This window comes from Sorex fumeus, unplaced genomic scaffold (assembly GCF_029834395.1).
Source record: "Sorex fumeus unplaced genomic scaffold, SorFum_2.1 ptg000063l, whole genome shotgun sequence".
NCBI lineage: Eukaryota > Metazoa > Chordata > Mammalia > Eulipotyphla > Soricidae > Sorex > Sorex fumeus.
This window is the reverse complement of record NW_026606120.1, coordinates 11711908-11730754: the sequence shown is the minus strand read 5'-3', so window position 1 is coordinate 11730754 and position 18847 is coordinate 11711908. Positions and strand designations below refer to the sequence as shown.

At 53.1% G+C, this 18847-nt stretch overlaps 1 protein-coding gene across 2 annotated transcripts in view; it reads right to left on the bottom strand.

Annotated features, from left to right (window-relative positions):
- CORO2B (coronin 2B) overlaps nucleotides 1-18847 on the bottom strand; it is a 133196-nt gene that overhangs the window by 32321 nt on the left and 82028 nt on the right. The gene's annotated exons all lie outside the window — the stretch shown is intronic.

Here is an 18847-nt window from a genome sequence, read left to right as displayed (position 1 = left end):
TGTGCAGTCAACCTGGGTTCGATCCCCGAGACCCCTTATGGTCCTCTGAGCATGGCCAGGAGTGATTCCTAAGTGCAGAACCAGAAGTAACTCCTGAGCATTGCCAGGTGTGGCCAAAGACCAAAACAAACTAACAAACCAACCAATATTTAACTTCAGGGAAAATGAAAGCAATGGTGCTAGAACATAATATTCCTAAAACTTAACTGTCTATAACTTTGTATATCACAGTACTTAAAATAAATTTTAAAGAAATGGTAAAAATTTTTAAAAAGCAATGGTAATGATTGAGGTACAGTATTTATGGAGTCATAATAATGTAGCTCATATATACATTTGATTTGGGGGCCCTAATCTGGTGGTTTTCAGGTCTTACTCATGGTTCTATGCTTAGGGATCATTCCTGGTGGTACTCGGGAGACCACAGGGAGTGCCAGGGACTATACCCGGTTTGGCCTCATGCAAGGCCAGTACCTTCCTTCTATCTCTCCATCTCCTCACCCTCCCTCTCTTTTAAAAGACAGAATTGGGGGCTGAAGCAACAACACAGCTGGTAAGGTGTTTGCCTTGCACGCAGTCAACCCAGATTTGATTCCAGCATCCCATATGGTCCCCTGAGAACCACCAGGAGTAATTCCTGAGTGCATGAGCCAGGAGTGACCTCTGTGCATCACTGGGTGTGACAAAAAAAGAAAAAAAAAGACAGAATTGGACGTGCTCGGACACAGACCTCCTTATGGGCTGGGAAGTATGAGATAGGCCTACCTGCCCCTGCCCGATTTGAGAGGTTTATAGGCTTGAAGACAACTATTCCATGCTGAGCATCCCCACAATGGTTCATAAGAATTGCAGAAACATTCAGAACTGTTAGTAGAAGAGTCACCATATAATAAATGTTCTTCCATGGGTGTTGTCCGAATGAGCTCCCACATGCCAATATAAAGGAATATTATAAAGTCATTTAAATAATGCTTTCAAGCAATATTTAATGACCTTGGAATTGCTCACAATTTAATGTTTAGTGAAACAGTCAGAACTGAGTTATATACATGAAATTATCCTCATTATTAAAAACACATAGTCTGGAAGAAAATACATCACAGCATTAATTACGGTCATATCTGGCTAATTGGATATGGTATCAGTGGTTTCAAATTCTTCCACATGGAGCGATGTCACAGTGGGTAGGGCATTTGCCTTCCACGTGGCCTATGTTGCTGACCCGAGTTCGATTCCTCTGCCCCTCTCAGAAAACCCAGCAAGCTACCGAGAGTATCTCGCCCGCGTGGCAAAGCCTGGCAAGCTACCCGTGACATAGTCGATACGCCAAACACAGTAACAACAAAGTCTCACACTGGATACATTACTGGGCCCGCTCAAGCAAATTGATGAACAACGGGAGGACAGTGACAGTGACAGTGAAAGTTTGAAATTTTTTTTAAAAGACCACTGTCACACTGTCCTCCCATTGTTCATCGATTTGCTCGAGCGGGCCCAGTAACGTCTCCATTTTGAGACTTGTAGTTACTGTGTTTGGCATATTGAAAACGTCACAGGTAGCTTGCCAGGCATTGGCGTGCGTGTGAGATACTCTCAGTAGCCTGCCAGGTTCTCCGGAAGGGGTGGGGTAATCGAACCTGGCTTGGCCGGGCTGGCTGCGTGCAAAGCAAATGCTCTACCGCTGTGCTATCACTCCACTTTCAATTTTATTAAACACGCAGAAGTGCATGTGCACATGCACACACACATACACACACACACAGGCACGCATGCACGCACGTGCACTTCTAGCTTGGCTGCAGTAACAATCCTCTCTGGGGTTGACCAAACAGGCCTGGAAGGGATGAGCTACAGACTGGCATCTTCCACAGCTCCATGTTCCAGAGGCTTCAGCAGAACCTGAATGTTTGCTCATACTGACCTTGATGATAGAAGAACATCCCACATGCACACATACACACACCGCACACGCACACATGCATACATGCACACACTCCCAGGCACACAAGAATTCCCCCACATGCTCCCACATATATTCTACTCCCCCATGCTTCCTACCATAGGGATGATTTGGGGGGAAATGCCATCCATGAAACTAACTGAGTGGTTTGAGTGTGTGTGGGTGTGTGGATGTGGGATAGTGTGTGATAGTTTGTGTAATAGTACGTGTGTCTGTGTGTGTGCGCGCATGTGTGTGTACATGTGTGGGAGTGTGTATATGTGTGGGGGGTGTGCATGTTTGGGAATGTGGAAGGTATGTGTGAGAGTGTGTGTGTTGTGTGTGCTTGTAAAAGTATGCATGTGCAGGAGTGCATGTGTGGGAGTGTGTGTGTGTGTGTATATGTTGGGGGTATGTGTGGGAGTGTGTGGGGGTGTGCGTGTGAACATGTGTGTGCATGTGTGTGTGTGTGGTGGGAGTGTGTGTAGGTACCTGGGAAGTGCTTGTGGGGCATGGAAGTGTGTGCATGTATGCATGTGTCATGTGTGAGGTGCATGTGTGTGCATGTGGGGTGTTGGGTTCTCACACATGTGCTGTGCACTTGGGGCACCTGTGGAGGGCAGAGCTCCCCTGGGGGCCGGGTGCAGAGAGGTGGGGCGCTGGGCCCTGCTCCAGGCTTATCTGCACCCGGTGAGCTGACCGGGAACATGATATTTCCAAAACAACCTGCACTGCAGCTTCAGCTTCTGAGAAGTTGCTGTAAAGTGGAATTTTGTACACAGAAGCAAAATATTTCCTTACCTGGGGGATCAGCTTAGTGAGGCAGAACGGACAGACGCTGGGAGAGGCAAGTCTCTGGGCCAGATCCGGCCCGCGCTGTGTGCCCTTGAGCAGGGCCCAGCTCTCCGGGCCCCCTGCTTCCTAACCTGAGCTAGCACCTTCTGCTTCTCTGGGGCCGAGCGTGTCTGGGCCGACATTCTGTATTAGAGCACGGGACCCCAGTTCCAACGGCCATGAACAGAAAACGCTATTGAGAGCCCAGCCAGTAAACGCACCCGGAGTGCTGAGCCATCATAGACATTCTTCTGTTCTGGGGCATGGGGTCATTTCCCACGGAGCAGGGGGTGGGCATGCAATGCCGGGAACTGGACTTGGGCCCTCACACCTGCCAGGCAGAGTGCCCCGAGCCACAATCCCAGCCTCACATCGACTATTCTCTTTGATTCTTGCAACAGCCCCCATGAAGTTTCATAAAATCTGTCCACCCTGTTGGCAACAACCCATTTTTACGGATAAGCAAACTGAGCCCTGGAGACAACTGAGATGTGAGGTACACGTGGGCAAGGCATTGATAGTTAGAGTCACATCATTATAAATTAGGAGTAGGCCCTGACATTCTCATGAGGGTCCCCAGAGACTGGCCTGAAGATGCTCTTGGTTCCCCCCTTATCCCTGCTCCCTGCCTCCTGCCTCCCTACAGCTCCTAAACTTTGCTCTCTCTCTCTCTCTCTCTCTCTCTCTCTCTCTCTCTCTCTCTATATATATATATATATATATATATATATAGGTGGTGCTCAGGGCTCTGAGCTCAGGAACAAGTTGCTACAGTGCTTGGGGCCCAGACAGGGCCAGTGATCGAACCCAGGGATCCCACATACAAAACCTGTGCCCCAACCCTTGACACCAACTCCTGGCCCTTTCCAGAAATGGGGCTTTGCTCCCTTTCTGCATTCTCTGGCAGTTTTGAAAATCTCCGCGACTAGGCACAGCCTGTACTGATTTCATATCTGGGAAGAGGGAACAAATATCAACATCTCTTCAAGGTTCTTCAAATGTTCTTATTAGTTTGGTTTTCTTGGGGAGGGGGGCGGGATTGTATTTTGTTTGGAGAGGGGTGGTCACACCCTGTGGTGCGCATTCAGGACTGACCCCTGATTCTGCACTCAGGGATTACTTCAGGCCAGGCTCAGGGACCTGATGGAGTGTTGGGGATCAAACCCGGATCAAATGTGCAAGGCAGGTGCCCTCCCCACTGCACTGTCCCTGGCGCCCCAAATGATGTAAAGTAGGAAGAGACTCAGCCAACCTGGCACTGATGGCCGGGAGCTCATGTGGGCCGAGGCTCTGGGGACCATTGTGGAAAGGGAGCATCTCACGGTCTTAACCACAGAGACCTTCATCTGAAACTGGGGTCCCACACACACATAAGCCCCCACCTCCCCAAACAGCCCTGGCAGGCAAGCTCATGTCCAGATCACTCTGTCTAGGCCCCTGGACAGCCCCTCTATTCCTCCCACCAACCAGCAGAACTCACTGGCCTCTGTTCCGGGAAAACAGCTCTATCCACATCTGGGCACTGGCTGGAAGGGACACTCCTTGGCCTGAGCCTCGTTGGAGTCACCAGGGCCAATCTGGGTGTCTCAGCGGGGCTGGGGGTACAACCCTTAACATACGCACACAAACCTGAGCACTCACTATTCCGCCCCCCTCCCCCCACACACACAGCAGTGACACACACACACACATACACAGCAGTGTTTCCAGGGAGTCTTCATGCCCCAAGGCATACCTTGCTGGATCTCTCTAGAAGAAATCTGGGTGTGGTCTGGTCTCCATGGAGCCCAGGGCTGCTGGCTGGGGTCTGTTGCTTCTTTTTTCTCTGCTCTGCTCCCCGCCTAAAGGCTGCATTTTCCCAGAATAAAGTTGCTTCACTCTAGTAACATGCTCCAGAATTTTCTAGGCCTCCCCAGGTCGAGACTAGACAATGGTCTTCGTGGGCCCAGCTAAGCTGCAGATGTGGAAAGGTTAACAGTGGGCTGGAGAGACAGGACAGGGGGAAAGCTTCGAGTTTGCCCACAGGTAATTCTGGTTTGGTCTCCAACTGCATGGGGTTCCCCTGGCACTGCCAGGAGTGGCCCCTGAGCACAGAGCCAGGAGTCATAGCCCTGCCTGCTGCCAGGTGGGACCCCCAAACCAAAGGCGGGGCAAAGGGTTGCAAATCACTGGTCTGAACCTTCAAAGCCAAACTCCTTATCCAGAACTTCAGAATTATTGTCCCAGCATGGTTCTACTTTCCACACTCCCTTATCCCAGCCAGCACCAGCTCTGGCCGCTGCATCCCTCACCAGTGCTCCTGCCATCCCCAGAGCCTGGGAGACCTCTGTTGCCAGCAGGAAGCTGTGAGCCCTCAAAGCCCTCGGCTTCTCAGGGCCCTCATGCTCCAAGCAGGGAGTGCGAGTCCCTCTCCTGACGGCGCTTCTCTGCACTGTTCTGACCCACCTTTTCCCGTGGCTGCCCGGCCCTGGAGTCCAGAGAACAGGCTGGGGGAGAGCAGTGCTGTCCACCCCTTGGGACAGACGATGCTGGCCCTGCTCCTCTGACTGAGAGGCAGTTCGCATCTGTGCTGTCGGCAGAAGGTTTGCAGTGGATGGGCATCTTCTGGAGGGAAATCCTTCATCTCGAGAGGCAAGATCGTGCTGGGACCTCGGGAAGCTGGGGGGCCCAGGCAGGAATTGCTCCTCTTGGTGTTTTGGTTCTTGGAGATCCCAGGAAGGGGATGGGGCTCCCTTCCTCTCGGGCTCACCAAGAATCCTTCTGCAGACTTCAAACATCCAGGAGGGCTCTGGAGCTGGGCGTGAGCATGTGTATGTCAGTGTCCGAGTGTATGAGTGCATGTGTGAGTATATGTTGTGTCAGTGTGCGAGTCTACGTGAGTGTGGGAGTATATGTTAGTATGAGTGCGTGTCTTTGTGTGTCTGCGTGAGTCTGTGTGTGTCTGTGTGAGTGTGTATGTGTCTGTGTGTGAGTGTATCTGTGTGTGAGTATGTCTGTGTGTGTGTCTGTGAGTATGTGTCTGTGTCTGTGTGTCTCCGTGTGTGTGCGAGTGTGTGTCTGTGTGAGTGTGTGTCTGTGAGTGTGTGTCTGTGTGTGAGAGTGTCTGTGAGTGTGTCTGTGTGTGTCTGTGTGAGTGTGTAAGTATGTGTCTGTGTGTAAGTGTGTCTGTGTGAGTGTGTATGAGTGTGCATATGAGTGTGATTATGTGTCTGTGTGTGAGTGTATCTGGGTGTATGTCTGTGATTGTGTGTGTGTCTGTGAGTGTGTGAGTGTGTGTCTGTGTGAGTGTGTGTCTGTGTGAGTGTGTATGTGTCTGTATGAGTGTGTCTGTGTGAGTGTGTGAGTGTGTGTCTGTGTGAGTGTGTATGTGTCTGTGTGAGTGTGTCTGTGTGTATATGAGTGTGATTATGTGTCTGTGTGTGAGTGTATCTTGGTATATGTCTGTGAGTGTGTGTCTGTGTGTGAGTGTATCTGTGTATATATCTGTGAGTGTGTGTTTGTGTGAGTGTGTGTGAGTGTGTGTCTGTGTGTGAGTGTCCCTGTGAGTGTGTGAGTGTATGTGCCTGTATGAGTGTGTGTCTGTATGTGTCTGTGTGTGTCTGTGAGTGTGTGCCTGTGAGTGTGATTATGTGTCTGTGTGTGAGTGTATCTTGGTATATGTCTGTGAGTGTGTGTCTGTGTGTGAGTGTATCTGTGTGTATATCTGTGAGTGTGTGTTTGTGTGAGTGTGTATCTGTGAGTGTGTGAGTATGTGTCTGTGTGAGTGTATCTGTGTGTGTATATGAGTGTGATTATGTGTCTGTGTGTGAGTGTATCTGTGTGTATATCTGTGAGTGTGTGTGTGAGTGTGTGTCTGTGTGTGAGTGTATCTGTGTGTATATCTGTGAGTATGTGTCTGTGTGAATGTGTGTCTGTGTGTGAGTGTCCCTGTGAGTGTGTGAGTGTATGTGCCTGTATGAGTGTGTGTCTGTATGTGTCTGTGTGTGTGTCTGTGAGTGTGTGCCTGTGAGTGTGAGTGTGTGTCTGTGTGCGAGTGTGAGTATGTGTCTGGGTGTCTGTTGGGCAGGGCTGTCTGGGCTCTCAGGCGTTCATGCTCACCCGTTTCCCTGATTAATGGCCCTTTTACAAAGCCTGAGCTGCGAGGACTCAAGGAGGCGCAGAGACAGGGCCCACGGTCGTGGCTCTGGCCCAGTATGTGACTGAGACCGTGACCCTGATTCAAATCCCTGCTCAAACCCCGACACCACATGTAGTCCCCCGAGCACTGTCAGGTGCAGCCCCCGGGCAGAGCCAAGGGTGGCCCTGGAGCTCTGCTGGGTGTGCCCCGAAGCAAACAAAACAATGACCCTAAGAAAGGCAAGAGCCCAAAAGACCCAACGAAAGGTAAGAACACCTCAAACTAGTGGCCGGACCAACCGGCCTGGGCCGGGGTTTCTGAGGGGTTTGCTCGGAACAGCCTCTGGTTGCCCTTCCCCTCCCCTCACAGATGGGGAGACAGACCACTGTGGGCTGTCCTTCCGTGGGGCAAGGGGGGTCGGAGAGAGCAGGTGGGCAAGGGTGGGAGGCATGGAAGTCAGAAGCCTTCCTGGAGGAGGAGGTACTGAAGACGCAGACAATGCTCCGCAGGCAGGCGAGGCTACACTTGTGGCAGCTGCAACCTGGGAGGGGGGCGAGGCAACGGCAGACGAAGGCTGGCCAGGGCGTGAGGGGCCAAGAGGCCAGCCGATGGCGTGTGGCCAGAGGGGCCAGATGTGGCGGGCACTGATGCGGAGAGTCTGGGTCCCTGCGCAGGAAACACCTTCCCAGGTGGGGATAAGGGACAGCAGGGGAAGGGCTGGTCCTGTATCAGTGTCCCCGTGGGGAAGCAGAGATGAGCACTGCTCTGTGAGCATTGGAGATGAGAAAGAACTGGGGAAAACAAAACACTGCAGGGCTGCAGAGAGAGTATGGGGCCGCAGAGATAGAACAGGGCTGCAGAGACAGTACAGGGCTACAGAGATAGTACAGGGCTGCAGAGACAATGCAGGGCCGCAGGGATACTGCAGTCGACAGAGACAGTGCAGGGGGTGAGGTGCCGGCCTTACATGTCACCTACCCTGACCAGCTTTACGTGTTGACCTTACATACTGACCTTGCATGTCGTCCACCCCCTCACTACTAAGAGGAGACATGTGAACAGAGTTGAACACAGCCAGGTGGGACCCAAACCCCCCACCTCCAACCCCAACGATGCAGTGTCCATGTGAATTGCAGGGACAGTCTTTGGGTTGGAGTTTTGGTCATTGCTTTTCCTAAACAGAAAAACAAATTTCCGGTTCAGGAAGAAAATCAAAAGAAGAGCGTCCACATGCACCTGATCCTGTCCACACTGGCCTGGCCCTGACCTCGGCCTCCGCCTAAGGCTCGACCAGCTGGGGTTCAGCCTCAGACCACCTGGTCTCCCCTTCCTGAGCCCCAAGCAGCCTCCCTACACACTCCTAGGCTTCCAGGACCCCACTGGACACCCACCCCAAGTGGACCACTGTGGGAGGCATAGATGACCCTGAGCACCAGCAGCCAAGTTCAGGGGCTGCTCCAGACCAGCCCCCCCATCCCCCCATCGCCCAGGCCTGAAGCCTGCAGTGGCCAGATCTTCTTGATTGGCACGGGGCAAGGGGCATGAAAGTCCCTCCTTTCGTTTGCAGTCTGGTCTGGGAAGGAGAAAGAGGGACCAAACCCCCCTAGCCTCTTGCAGTATGAAGGACCGTGCCCTTGGGGTGATGCTTTGGGCCCCACCCTTGTGGAAGCTCATCAGGAAGGCAGGGCAGGGCATGGGGGATGGGGGCAATGCACATTCTAGTGGGCTCCGGGTGACTTTCCACTCCCTGACCTCCATCTCCCTGTCTTGTGCATGCAGATCAGGGCCTGGTCTGCCTCTCTCAGACAAACCCTGCTCACTGCACCATTCCCGCACCTCCAGTTCTCCACCCAGGGTGATCAGAGTGGGCCTAAGAGGTGAAGGCTAGGGGCTGGAATGATAGTACAGCAGGTAGGGCGTTTACCTTGCATGTGGCCAACCCCAGTTCAATTCCTAGCATCCCAAATGGTCCCCCGAGCACCACCAGGAGTAATTCCTGAGTGCATGAGCCAGGAGTTACCCCTGTGCATCACCGGGTGTGACCCAAAAAGCAAAAAAACAAAAAAAAAGAGGTGAAGGCTGCCTGCCACGTGACCTGTCCCTCAGAACCAAAGGCTGTTCAAGGAGGCCCCTGACTGAGCCTCTGGCTCCAGGGCCAGTCCAGCTAGTTCCCAGAGGCCCGCACATGCCCCCAGGCAGCCATGTCAGTGTGTCCCTGCTATCCCTCTGGACCCAGAAGAGAGGCCAGCACCAAAGCCATCACATCCGTGTGCATCACCCCATGTGCATGTCTTTCTTTCACTGCAGAAGGATGATGGGGAATGTCCCCCTTTCTCCAGAACCGTTTGCGGAATCTGGGTAGCTGGGGTCCCATTCTCCTTCCTGACTTCTAGGATACTCCTGGCCCACAAGGATGGGATGAAGCCCAGTGTCCCATCTTGAGAGCGTGGGGCTTCCTCCTGGCTCACATCCTGACTGAGTAATAATGAGGTGTATGTGGTGGTGGGGGGCATGGATGTTCAGCCTGGACCAGCCAAGGACACATGGTCCTTCCCCGCTGGGTGCCGGGACCCCTTGCAGTGTTCCCCTATGTCCCAGGTCTGGTTCTCCTGGACCCCAGCCCCTTGATCTGTGACGCCCCTCCCCCACCCCATCTGCCTGAGAGGAACCAGCTGACGTGTTACAAAGCATCTGACAGAGGCCTCTCGCCCTCTGCGCCATCAGGGGCACCCCAGCCCTGGAGAGAGAGAGAGAAAGAGAGAGAGGCAGAGACAGAGAGACAGAGAGAGAGACAGAAAAAAGGGGGAGGAAGGGAGGGAGGGAGGGAGGGAGGGAGGGAGGGAGGGAAGGGAGAGAGAGGGGGTGAGAGAGAGACAAATGGAGAGACAGAGACAGAGACAGAGAAAAAGTCAATCTTACATCTTGTGGGTCCTAAGAACAGAATGTCACTGTCCCTGTCCTCCCATTGTTCATCGATTTGCTCGAGCGGGCCCAGTAACATCTCCATTGTGACACTTGTTACTGTGTTTGGCATATCGAATACATCACGGGTATCTTGCCAGGCTTTGCCATGTGGGCGAGATACTCGCGGTAGCTTGCTGGGCTCTCTGAAAGGGGCGGAGGAATGGAGTGATAGCACAGCAGGTAGGGCACTTGCCTTGCATGCAGCCAGTCCGGCCAAGCCGGGTTCGATTCCTCCTCCCACCTCAGAGAGCCCTACAAACTACCGAGAGTATCTCACCCACATGGCAAAGCCCGGCAAGCTACCCGTGACGTATTTGATATGCCAAAAACAGTAACAACAAGTCTCACAATGGAGACATTACTGGGCCCATTCGAGCAAATCGATGAACAACGGGAGGACAGTGCTACAGTGCTACAGTCCCCAGTCATTGAATAGATGTTCTAAACACTAAGAACAGAAATACTGAAGAAATACTGACGACCCCTAGAACCCCATACTCCGACCCCGAATTTTCTCAGGATAGGGCTTCCCAACAGACACGAGCAGACCAGCCCTGGGTCTGTCTGTCAGAGCCCCACACTGGGCACGGCCTCACGCTCCGCCCAGCTTCCTCGGGGTCCCCATCCGCACACGCACTTGCCACTCCAGCCGTCACCTGTGAAGCCTGGACCCTAACCTTTAAGCACCCCCACCCTGATCCCGCTCCAGACCCACCCCAAACTCCTCCTGTACCCTTGTCCCTGGAGCAACACGGGGAGGGTCTCAGACATAGACACAGACACACACAGACACACACAGATACACTCACACACACAGACACACACATTCTCATACAGACACTTATGCATACAGACACACACAGACACACACAAAAAGACACACACATACACTCACACACACACACACACACACACACCTGATGCGATGCATCTCATTGCTCCATTTCACAGAGCAGGGGACCACGAATGAATGAACGATGCAGTGGCAAACTTGGGACACAAGTCTCAGTCTCAAGTTGTTAACCAGAAAGCAAGCAAAGGAGGGCCAGTGCCTGGTGGTGACTGTTTTATCCCTGGTGTGAGGTGCAGTGCCTGAGGGATGATGATGGATCCAACGGGACACTGTCCCGTTGCCTGTGCTGTGCACCACACAAAACTGGAGAGCTTTATCATTCACATGCTGTGCCACCTTGGCCTATGTTTCCTTTTTTTGATTTTGGCCACTCACCCAGTGACAATGCTCAGGGCTTACTCCTGGCTCTGCACTTAGGAATCACTCCTGATGGTGCTCGGGGGGACTATATGGGATACAGGGGATCAAACCTGGGTTGGCCATTGCAAGGTTTGCTTTATTTCCCCTGGCCGCCTTCCTCAAGACTATTGGCATCTCATCTTGCACAAGATCATCGGGTGAGGGAAGAACCATAAGCCTGACCCCTGCCCTTGGCCCCCTGCGAGGCCACTGATGTTCAGGACAAATGCCCCCAGCCTCTGCCTGCTGCACAAAGGCTGCCCCCCTTTGCTGAGTGGCTGCGGGCACCAGCCACAACCATCTTGCAGGCACGGGGCACTGGCACCAAGGCACTGTGGCCTACCCTGGCCTCATCTCCGTGGGCTGAGCTCCTGCTGTCCAGGCCTCAGGGCCCGGGGCCCACTGGTTCCTTTACAGAGATGCCCCGAGATGCAGACCCATTGAGCAGGACTTTCCACACAGCACCTGCAGAGATGCAAGCAGGCGGGGATGCTGGCCCTGACCCTCAGCCTGGCTCCAGGGGTGCTGCTCCCAGGAGGCCAGCAGAGGTGGCAGCCCTGTGGCAATGACCCGGGGTCACGGACACCTTCCAAGTGGAAAGTGAGGTGGGGAGTTCCCTGAGTGCTCCAGGGGTGCCCTGGTGCCCCCTGAGCCTTGCCAAGGTGGCCTTGGTGGGTGTTCCTAGAGCACAGGGGTCCTGCAGCACCTCATTCTCCAGTCCTTGTATTGAATTGCTGGCTGGCTCTTCCCCTGGGCCTCCCAAGCACCATTTGGGAGCACACCCTTAGGAACCCATCTCTTCCCAACCTGCTCCCCTGCATCTGCCGAGGGGCTGGGAGGTGGGAGAAACACCCAACCCCCCCTCCAGACTCCTAGGAGGGGGTTCCAGTGTGTGCTGAGGAACCTGAACCTCCCAGACTCCATTTCCAGGCTGGGGCCTGGCACCAAGGCAGCACCCAGTGCAAGACAGTATGATGGTCTCCCACAGCCTCCTTCACACTGTGCTCGGGCTTCCCCAGGGCGGGCTCTGCCTGTCTCTGAACCCCCTGAATCAGCCCAAGCTTCATACCTGCCTGCCAGCACCTGTGAGTAGAATCTCGAATCTGGTGCCACATCCAGCTCTGGGGTCTGCCCGGCCTGTCTTCTGGGCATCCCAGGGTGACATGGCCCCCTGGCAGGGTGCAGGCCACCCAGAGGTGACTGCCTTCCTTTGTGGAGTGGCCCAAGTTTCTTTTGTGTTATTTGATTTTGAGCCACACCCAGTGGCAAGTGAGTCAGCTCAGGGATAACACCTGGCTCTGTGCTTAGGGCTTGAGGGACCCTATGGGTGCTGGAGATCGAGGTGGGCTGGCCATGGGCACGGCCAGTGATGAAGCCCTGGCCTCATGCTCTGACCGTACCCAGCAGGCAGACCTGGTGCCCAGCTCCCAAACACCTTCGCGTTTAGAACAGGCACGTTTTTAAAAAAAAATGTATTTAATTAAAGCATGGTGATTTACCAAGTGATTAATGTTTAGTCTTAGTCATGCAATATTCCAATCCCAATCCCACCCCTTCCCTCCACCAGCGCGTGCTCCGTTCCCCACCCCCAACACCCACCTGCCACCTGGACAGGCACATTGCGCAGCTCTGCAGTTGGAATCTGGGTCTCATGTTTTCAGCGTTCGATTGAGTCTGTGCTTTGGGTATCATTGTACCATTTTCTCACATAACTGATGAATCTGAGGTCCCTTGCCGTTCTCCCATGACTTCCTTTCTTTTTCTCCTTCCTTCTTCCCTTGGTCCCTTTGCTTCTCTGCCTTCCTGTATTCTGGACCAAGGGCAATCTAGTCCCCCACTCTCTTCACTGTGTTACATTTCCTCATCCAGTTCTTCTCACTTATCTGGGTAATATAGAATAAAACAAGTTCTTACCCCTCCTCCCCCCGAGCCACAGCCTCTGTTTCCCTCCTTTTTCCTTCCCACAGTGCCGCATTCCAGTTGCCCCAGGAAGAGCTTCTGGGAGATGAAAAGGGGACCCAGGAGGTGGTGGTGGTGGGGGGGGGGGGGTCTCGACTCAGCCACCAGGGCCTGTCTGGGTCTCACGTGTCCATTTGTACAAGGGGTTTCTGAGCTGGGTGAACGCTGAGGTCATGGAATTTTTCTTTTTCTTTTTCTTTTGGGTCACACCCAGCGATGCACAGGGATTAGTCCTGGCTCTGCACTCAGGAATTACTCCTGGCGGTGCTTGGGGGACCATCTGGGATGCTGGGAATCGAACCCCGGTCGGCCGCGTGCAAGGCAAACACGCCCTACCCGCTATGCTATCGCTCCAGCCCGGGTTCTGGAATTTTCTGATTCCAGTCTGTACCTTGAGCGCGCGACAATACAGCTTTAGGAATTGTGGGATCGGAAGTGAAGCTTGCTGAGCAGGGAGCTGAGCTAGCAGGGCAGAGGCGTGGACAGACGGTGACAGGAACAGGTGTGGGTGTGGCAGGGCCGGGACCTGCTGGGGACAGGAGCTGGGGTTGCCTTCAGATCTGCTGAGGAGGCAGGTCTCTGAGGAGGGGCCTTTCAGGTATTTTTTCCTTTCCTCCTTTTTTTTGGAGATCATACCCATTGGCCTTCAGGGCTGAGTCCTGGCCCTGCACTCAGGGATCACTCTTGGCAGGCTATGGGGACCATACGGAATGGCAGGGATCAAACCCAGGTTGGCTCATACAAGGCCAGCGCCCTACTTGCTGTCCTATCATTCTTGCCAACGAAAAACCTTAGTTTTATGTTTCAAACATCGTACGTGGAGCTTGCCGTTTTCCCGGAAGAGGTAGCAGTGAGCTGTGAGAGGATTGGTGCTCAGAAAAAAGCAAAGTTAGTGGACTTGCTCAAGAAACAAAAAACAAAAAAAGTGTGTGTGTGTGTGTGTGTGTGTGTGTGTGTGTGCGCGCGCGCAGAACGAGGACATTCTCCATCCCCTCCAAATCTCGGGTCTTTATGCCCCCGGGGGCACCTCCTGTGTGTGGAGATGCCATTCCGACCCTCAGAAGCTCACACTCACCTCAGAGAGAGGGGCACAGGCCCCAGGCCCCTGCAGCCCGAACCAACAAAGGGAGAGGAATTCGCATGGACAGCCCCTCTTCCCCGCCTGCACCCCTACCCGCCACCCCAGGCTGATGGCAGAGTGGAGGCCAGCGCAGGACGGGAATCAGCGCGTGCTGACCGGACAGGCATAACCGCTTCGGTTTGAGCTGCGGTGGAAGCTTTCCTGCCTTCACGGCTGCTTCCTTCAGCTCACCTTCTGCTCTACTTCCCAATTAAGGCCTGGCTCGGGGAGCGGAGAGCCGATGCCGGCCGTCCAGCCTGCGGTCTGAGAGCCAAAGGGGAGGCAGAGTCAGTCCCTGCCCCCCTGCTCAGACCCTGCGGCCCTATAAATGGATCTCCAACAGTTCTAGAAGATCCCCAGTGGGAATTCTACCATTAGAGATCCGTTCTTTTGGCGCGATGCTTGCCGCTCAGACTTACAGCTACGAGGAGAGCATGGTGGTGGGGGACGGACGAGGGGGTCACTGCTTACTCATTCAGGACAAGCTGTGTGAACCGGGGCCGGGGGAAGGCAGGAAAGTGGAGAGAAGGGAGGGAAAGAACGGAAGTCTGGGCCAGGGCCAAGGCCCACTTGCTCTTAGCCTGACGGGACACGGCCAAGCTCTAGGGTCTTCACTGCATGCTGCAGAGCTATTCTCTCCCCTAAGCATCCTGGGGCAGCTGCCAACCCGGCTGCCTCTCCGGAGCTGGTTCTGAGACTCCCCATCCCAAGCCAGGAAGGCAGGTAGGCTCTGCAACGCAGAGAGATGCTGTCTGGAGAGATGTCTGGAGAGATGTTGCATTGTCTGCATCACGCCAGCAGAGGGCGGTGGCGGCCCTCCCTGAAGCTGGGTGGCCGGGATGCACTCCAGCTGGGTTGGGGTGCGCTCAGCCAACTTACCTCACCACTGGGACCAGTTCCCCAGAACGGTCCTTGTATTGCGATGAAGCTCCACCCGCCTGAACTCGATAACCTAGCCCCACACAGAGGAAGACTATTTATTGTTTGCCAACTCTTTGGGTTGGAATCCTGTACCGAGCTCTGTGTGACTTCGGGCAAGTCTCTGTCCTTCTCTGGTCATTACTGCTCACCCATAAGACAATGGAATGAAGCCTGATCAAATCTCAGGTGCCCCTGAGTCCTGACTTCCAACGGGTGTCTCCGACGGGACTGTGTGTCTTGGCCATGCCCTGCCTGCTGAGTGCTCGAAGCTCTCTGCGAGTTTCTCTCTCACCCAGGCTCCCAGGCCTCTCCCCACATGCCTCAGACCCCAGCTGGTCTGCTGGGGACCCCACCCAAGGCTGCATGCCTGGCCCCCGGTGGGGAGGAGGAGGAAGGGACTCCAAGGAAGAAGCCCTTTCTCACCGCTCTCTCCTCCTGCCTCCCCCTGCTCCCCCACCAGGAGCTGGCGCGCTTCCTGCTCTCCAACCGCCTTCCTGTCACTTCAAGGCAGGCGGCCTCAGCGCGTCACGTGTTTCTCTAAGAGTCAGATGAATCCACCATCCTGAGGTGATTTCATCTTAATTTCAGGCTCAAAGACATCCTGAAAAAAAAAAAATAACCCAGAGGCATGTGCACGTGCAGCCACGCATATACATACAATTTCTCACAAGCACACACGCACACACACACACACACACACTCCCACACACACACCACTCTCCTGCATTCTCTCACACATACTCACACACTCTAACACATATTCACACAAACACACAATCTCAAATATATCCTCACACACTCACACACACATGAACTCACATACTCACACATGCAGACTCACACACTCTCTCTACCACACATTCACACATATACACACTCCCAAATATACTCTCACACACTTACACACACATGAACTCACACACTCACACATGAACATTCACACACTCTCAGACATGCATTCTCACACACACACACACACACACTCTCATACATACTCTCATATATGCGCTCTCCACATAAACACACACACACACTCCTGCACACATTCTCATATACACATGCCACTCTCATGCATTCTCTCACACACACTCCCACAACTCTCTAACACATATTCACACATACACACACATTCTCAAATACTCTCTCATACACTCACACACACATGAACTCACACACTCACACATGCACACTCACACTCTCATATATACAATCTCACACACTCTCATACATGCACTCTCCACACACACACACACACACATACTCCCACACACATTCTCATATACTCATGCCACTCTCATGCATTCTCTCACACACACTCACACACACTCTCTAACACACAGTCACACATATACACACAGTCACACACACTCTCACATAACTCTCACACAATAGGAACTCACACACTCTCTTATACATACATTCTCTCACACACTCTCACTCACACACACACACACACACACACAGACTTGGAGTCCGAGCTGTCCTGCTGCCCTTGGGGCTAGTCACACTGTTCTCAGTCCATGTTTCCCAGTCTGACCTTAGGGCCTCTGCCTGAGCTGGCTTCGAGCACTGGGGGGCACTGCCTCCCAACATCCTCCAGGGCAGCTGAGTAAGTCAAGTGTACTCAATATCTATGAACTGACACACAGCCCCACTGCATCCCCTGGATTCTCCATGTTCTTAAAGAGCTCGTTAGTGCTGCATTGTTGTGAGAGGCTGCCTCCAAGACAGCCACCAACAAGAGGGCAGCCTTGAGATGGCCAACACCCAGTCTGCCACGTCCAAGATGGCCGCCCCATGGTAGCTGCCCCCAGACGGCCTCCTCCTGAGGCACACAGAGGGCTGAGTCCCCCGGCTCTGACACAGGCAACCTGTGATGCTAACAGAATGTGGGTGAGAGCCAGAGAAGCCCGTGGTCTCTGCCTCTGGCATTCTTTCTCTCCTCACCAGCCAGGAGAGAGGGGAAGATGTGTAGCTTGCTGGGAACAGAGGCCCCTGGCCCACCTGTGCCTTAGAAGCATGGACCCCCTCACCCCCAGCCTTGCCTGAACTGACAATTTAACTGCAACTCCCAAGAGAAACTGTCCCACTGGGTTTCCAGTTCGATGCATTGGCCCACGAAGGTCCCAAACTCCCCGCCTCATCCCAGCTCTAAGTGGAGCAAGATGGTGAAAAACTGGGTTGTGTAGGCTGCTTGACCTACACACATTAGCAAACAAGAAAAAGCACAGGGGAAGACCAGGATAAACTTTTGCCACTTACCTCGGCTACGTTTCTGGGTCCTTTATTATGTCACGGGAGAAACTACGACAGATGCACTTCTCACTCATTGTAGAGGAGCTGTCAGAGGCTTTGCCTGTTTCTGATTTGGGTATGAGAAGTTAAGGCATAGATGGGAAAGCTGTGAGGGTCTGGGTCTCCGCTATGGCCTCCCACCCCTAATATTTCACACTTCCCTTCCACATTTTCCCTGATTTTTATGGTTCTGAAAAATTTTGGTGGTGTCTGGAGTTGCCTTACTTACGCAAGTAAACGTGACTCAACCACTGAGCCACATTTCCGCTCCTTTCTCACTTTCTATTTTTATTTGTTTTTTGTTTGGGGGGCACACCTGGCAGTGCTCAGACCTTTCCTTTCTGCTTTGTTTGTTTGTTTGTTTGCTTGCTAAAGTGTAGCAGTCGTGTAGTCGTATGGCTCATGGACCAAGGACCTTGCCTCACACAAAACTAGGGATGAGGAGGGGAGCTTTGATATCTTCCCAGGTCACTGCATTGAACTGGAAATCCAGTGGAATGATTTCTCTCGTGAGTTTCTGTTAAATCATCAGCTGAGGCTGGGCTGGGGTGTTTATGCTTCCAAGGCACCCGATGGCCCAGGGCTTATTCCTTGCTCTGTGCTCAGAGATCACTCCTGGCAGGGATTGGGGGATCTTATATGGTGGCAGGGATCAAACTCAGGTTGGGTGTATGCAATGCAAGCCTTTTCCCTGCTCTGCTATTGCTCTGACCCAACTTTCTCCTTATTCAAAGGAAATAAAGAGTGAAAACAAAAATGTACGCGAGTTGAAGGCAGATGAAGACTAATGGTCCCCTGCTGTGCTCCATCTTAACACGAATGAACAGAGCTGGAAAGAACTTTACCTGGGCCTCTAAACTCTCCTTAGTCACCACCACTTTTAATGACCGAACTGTATTTCCTGGTGCACTTGAAACAACTTATATTATCCAATCACCTACTTTTAAACCCATGAATGATTTGCAATTTCCAATACTTCAGAACATTTTGAGTGGGCCCCATGGCGAGCTCAACTACCCTGGTACAAGACACAGAGTTCAGTCCTGACCCCCACATCCACGTGCCAAAGGTCATCCTCATCACCCTGTGCAATGCTGGCACTCTAATAAGTGTGTACGACCCACAACTGAGTGTCTGTACCCAACAGTGTGTCTGCACCCCATAGCCAAGTGGGCAACTTTCCTGCCCATTCAGACAGCAGGAAGAATGAAGGGAAAGTTGGCGGGATGGGGGGGGGGGGGGGACATAATAAATACTAATTAAAAAGATTTGATTAAAATAAGATAAAACATCTGGTAAGGGGAGCTGAGTCTTGGAACACATTGTGAATTATTGATTTCCTTATTTATTTGGGCTTGAGGTCACACCCAACTATGTTAGGGGGCTATTTCTGGCTCTGTGCTCAGGAATTACTCCTGAGGGACCATCCATGATGCTGGGAACAAA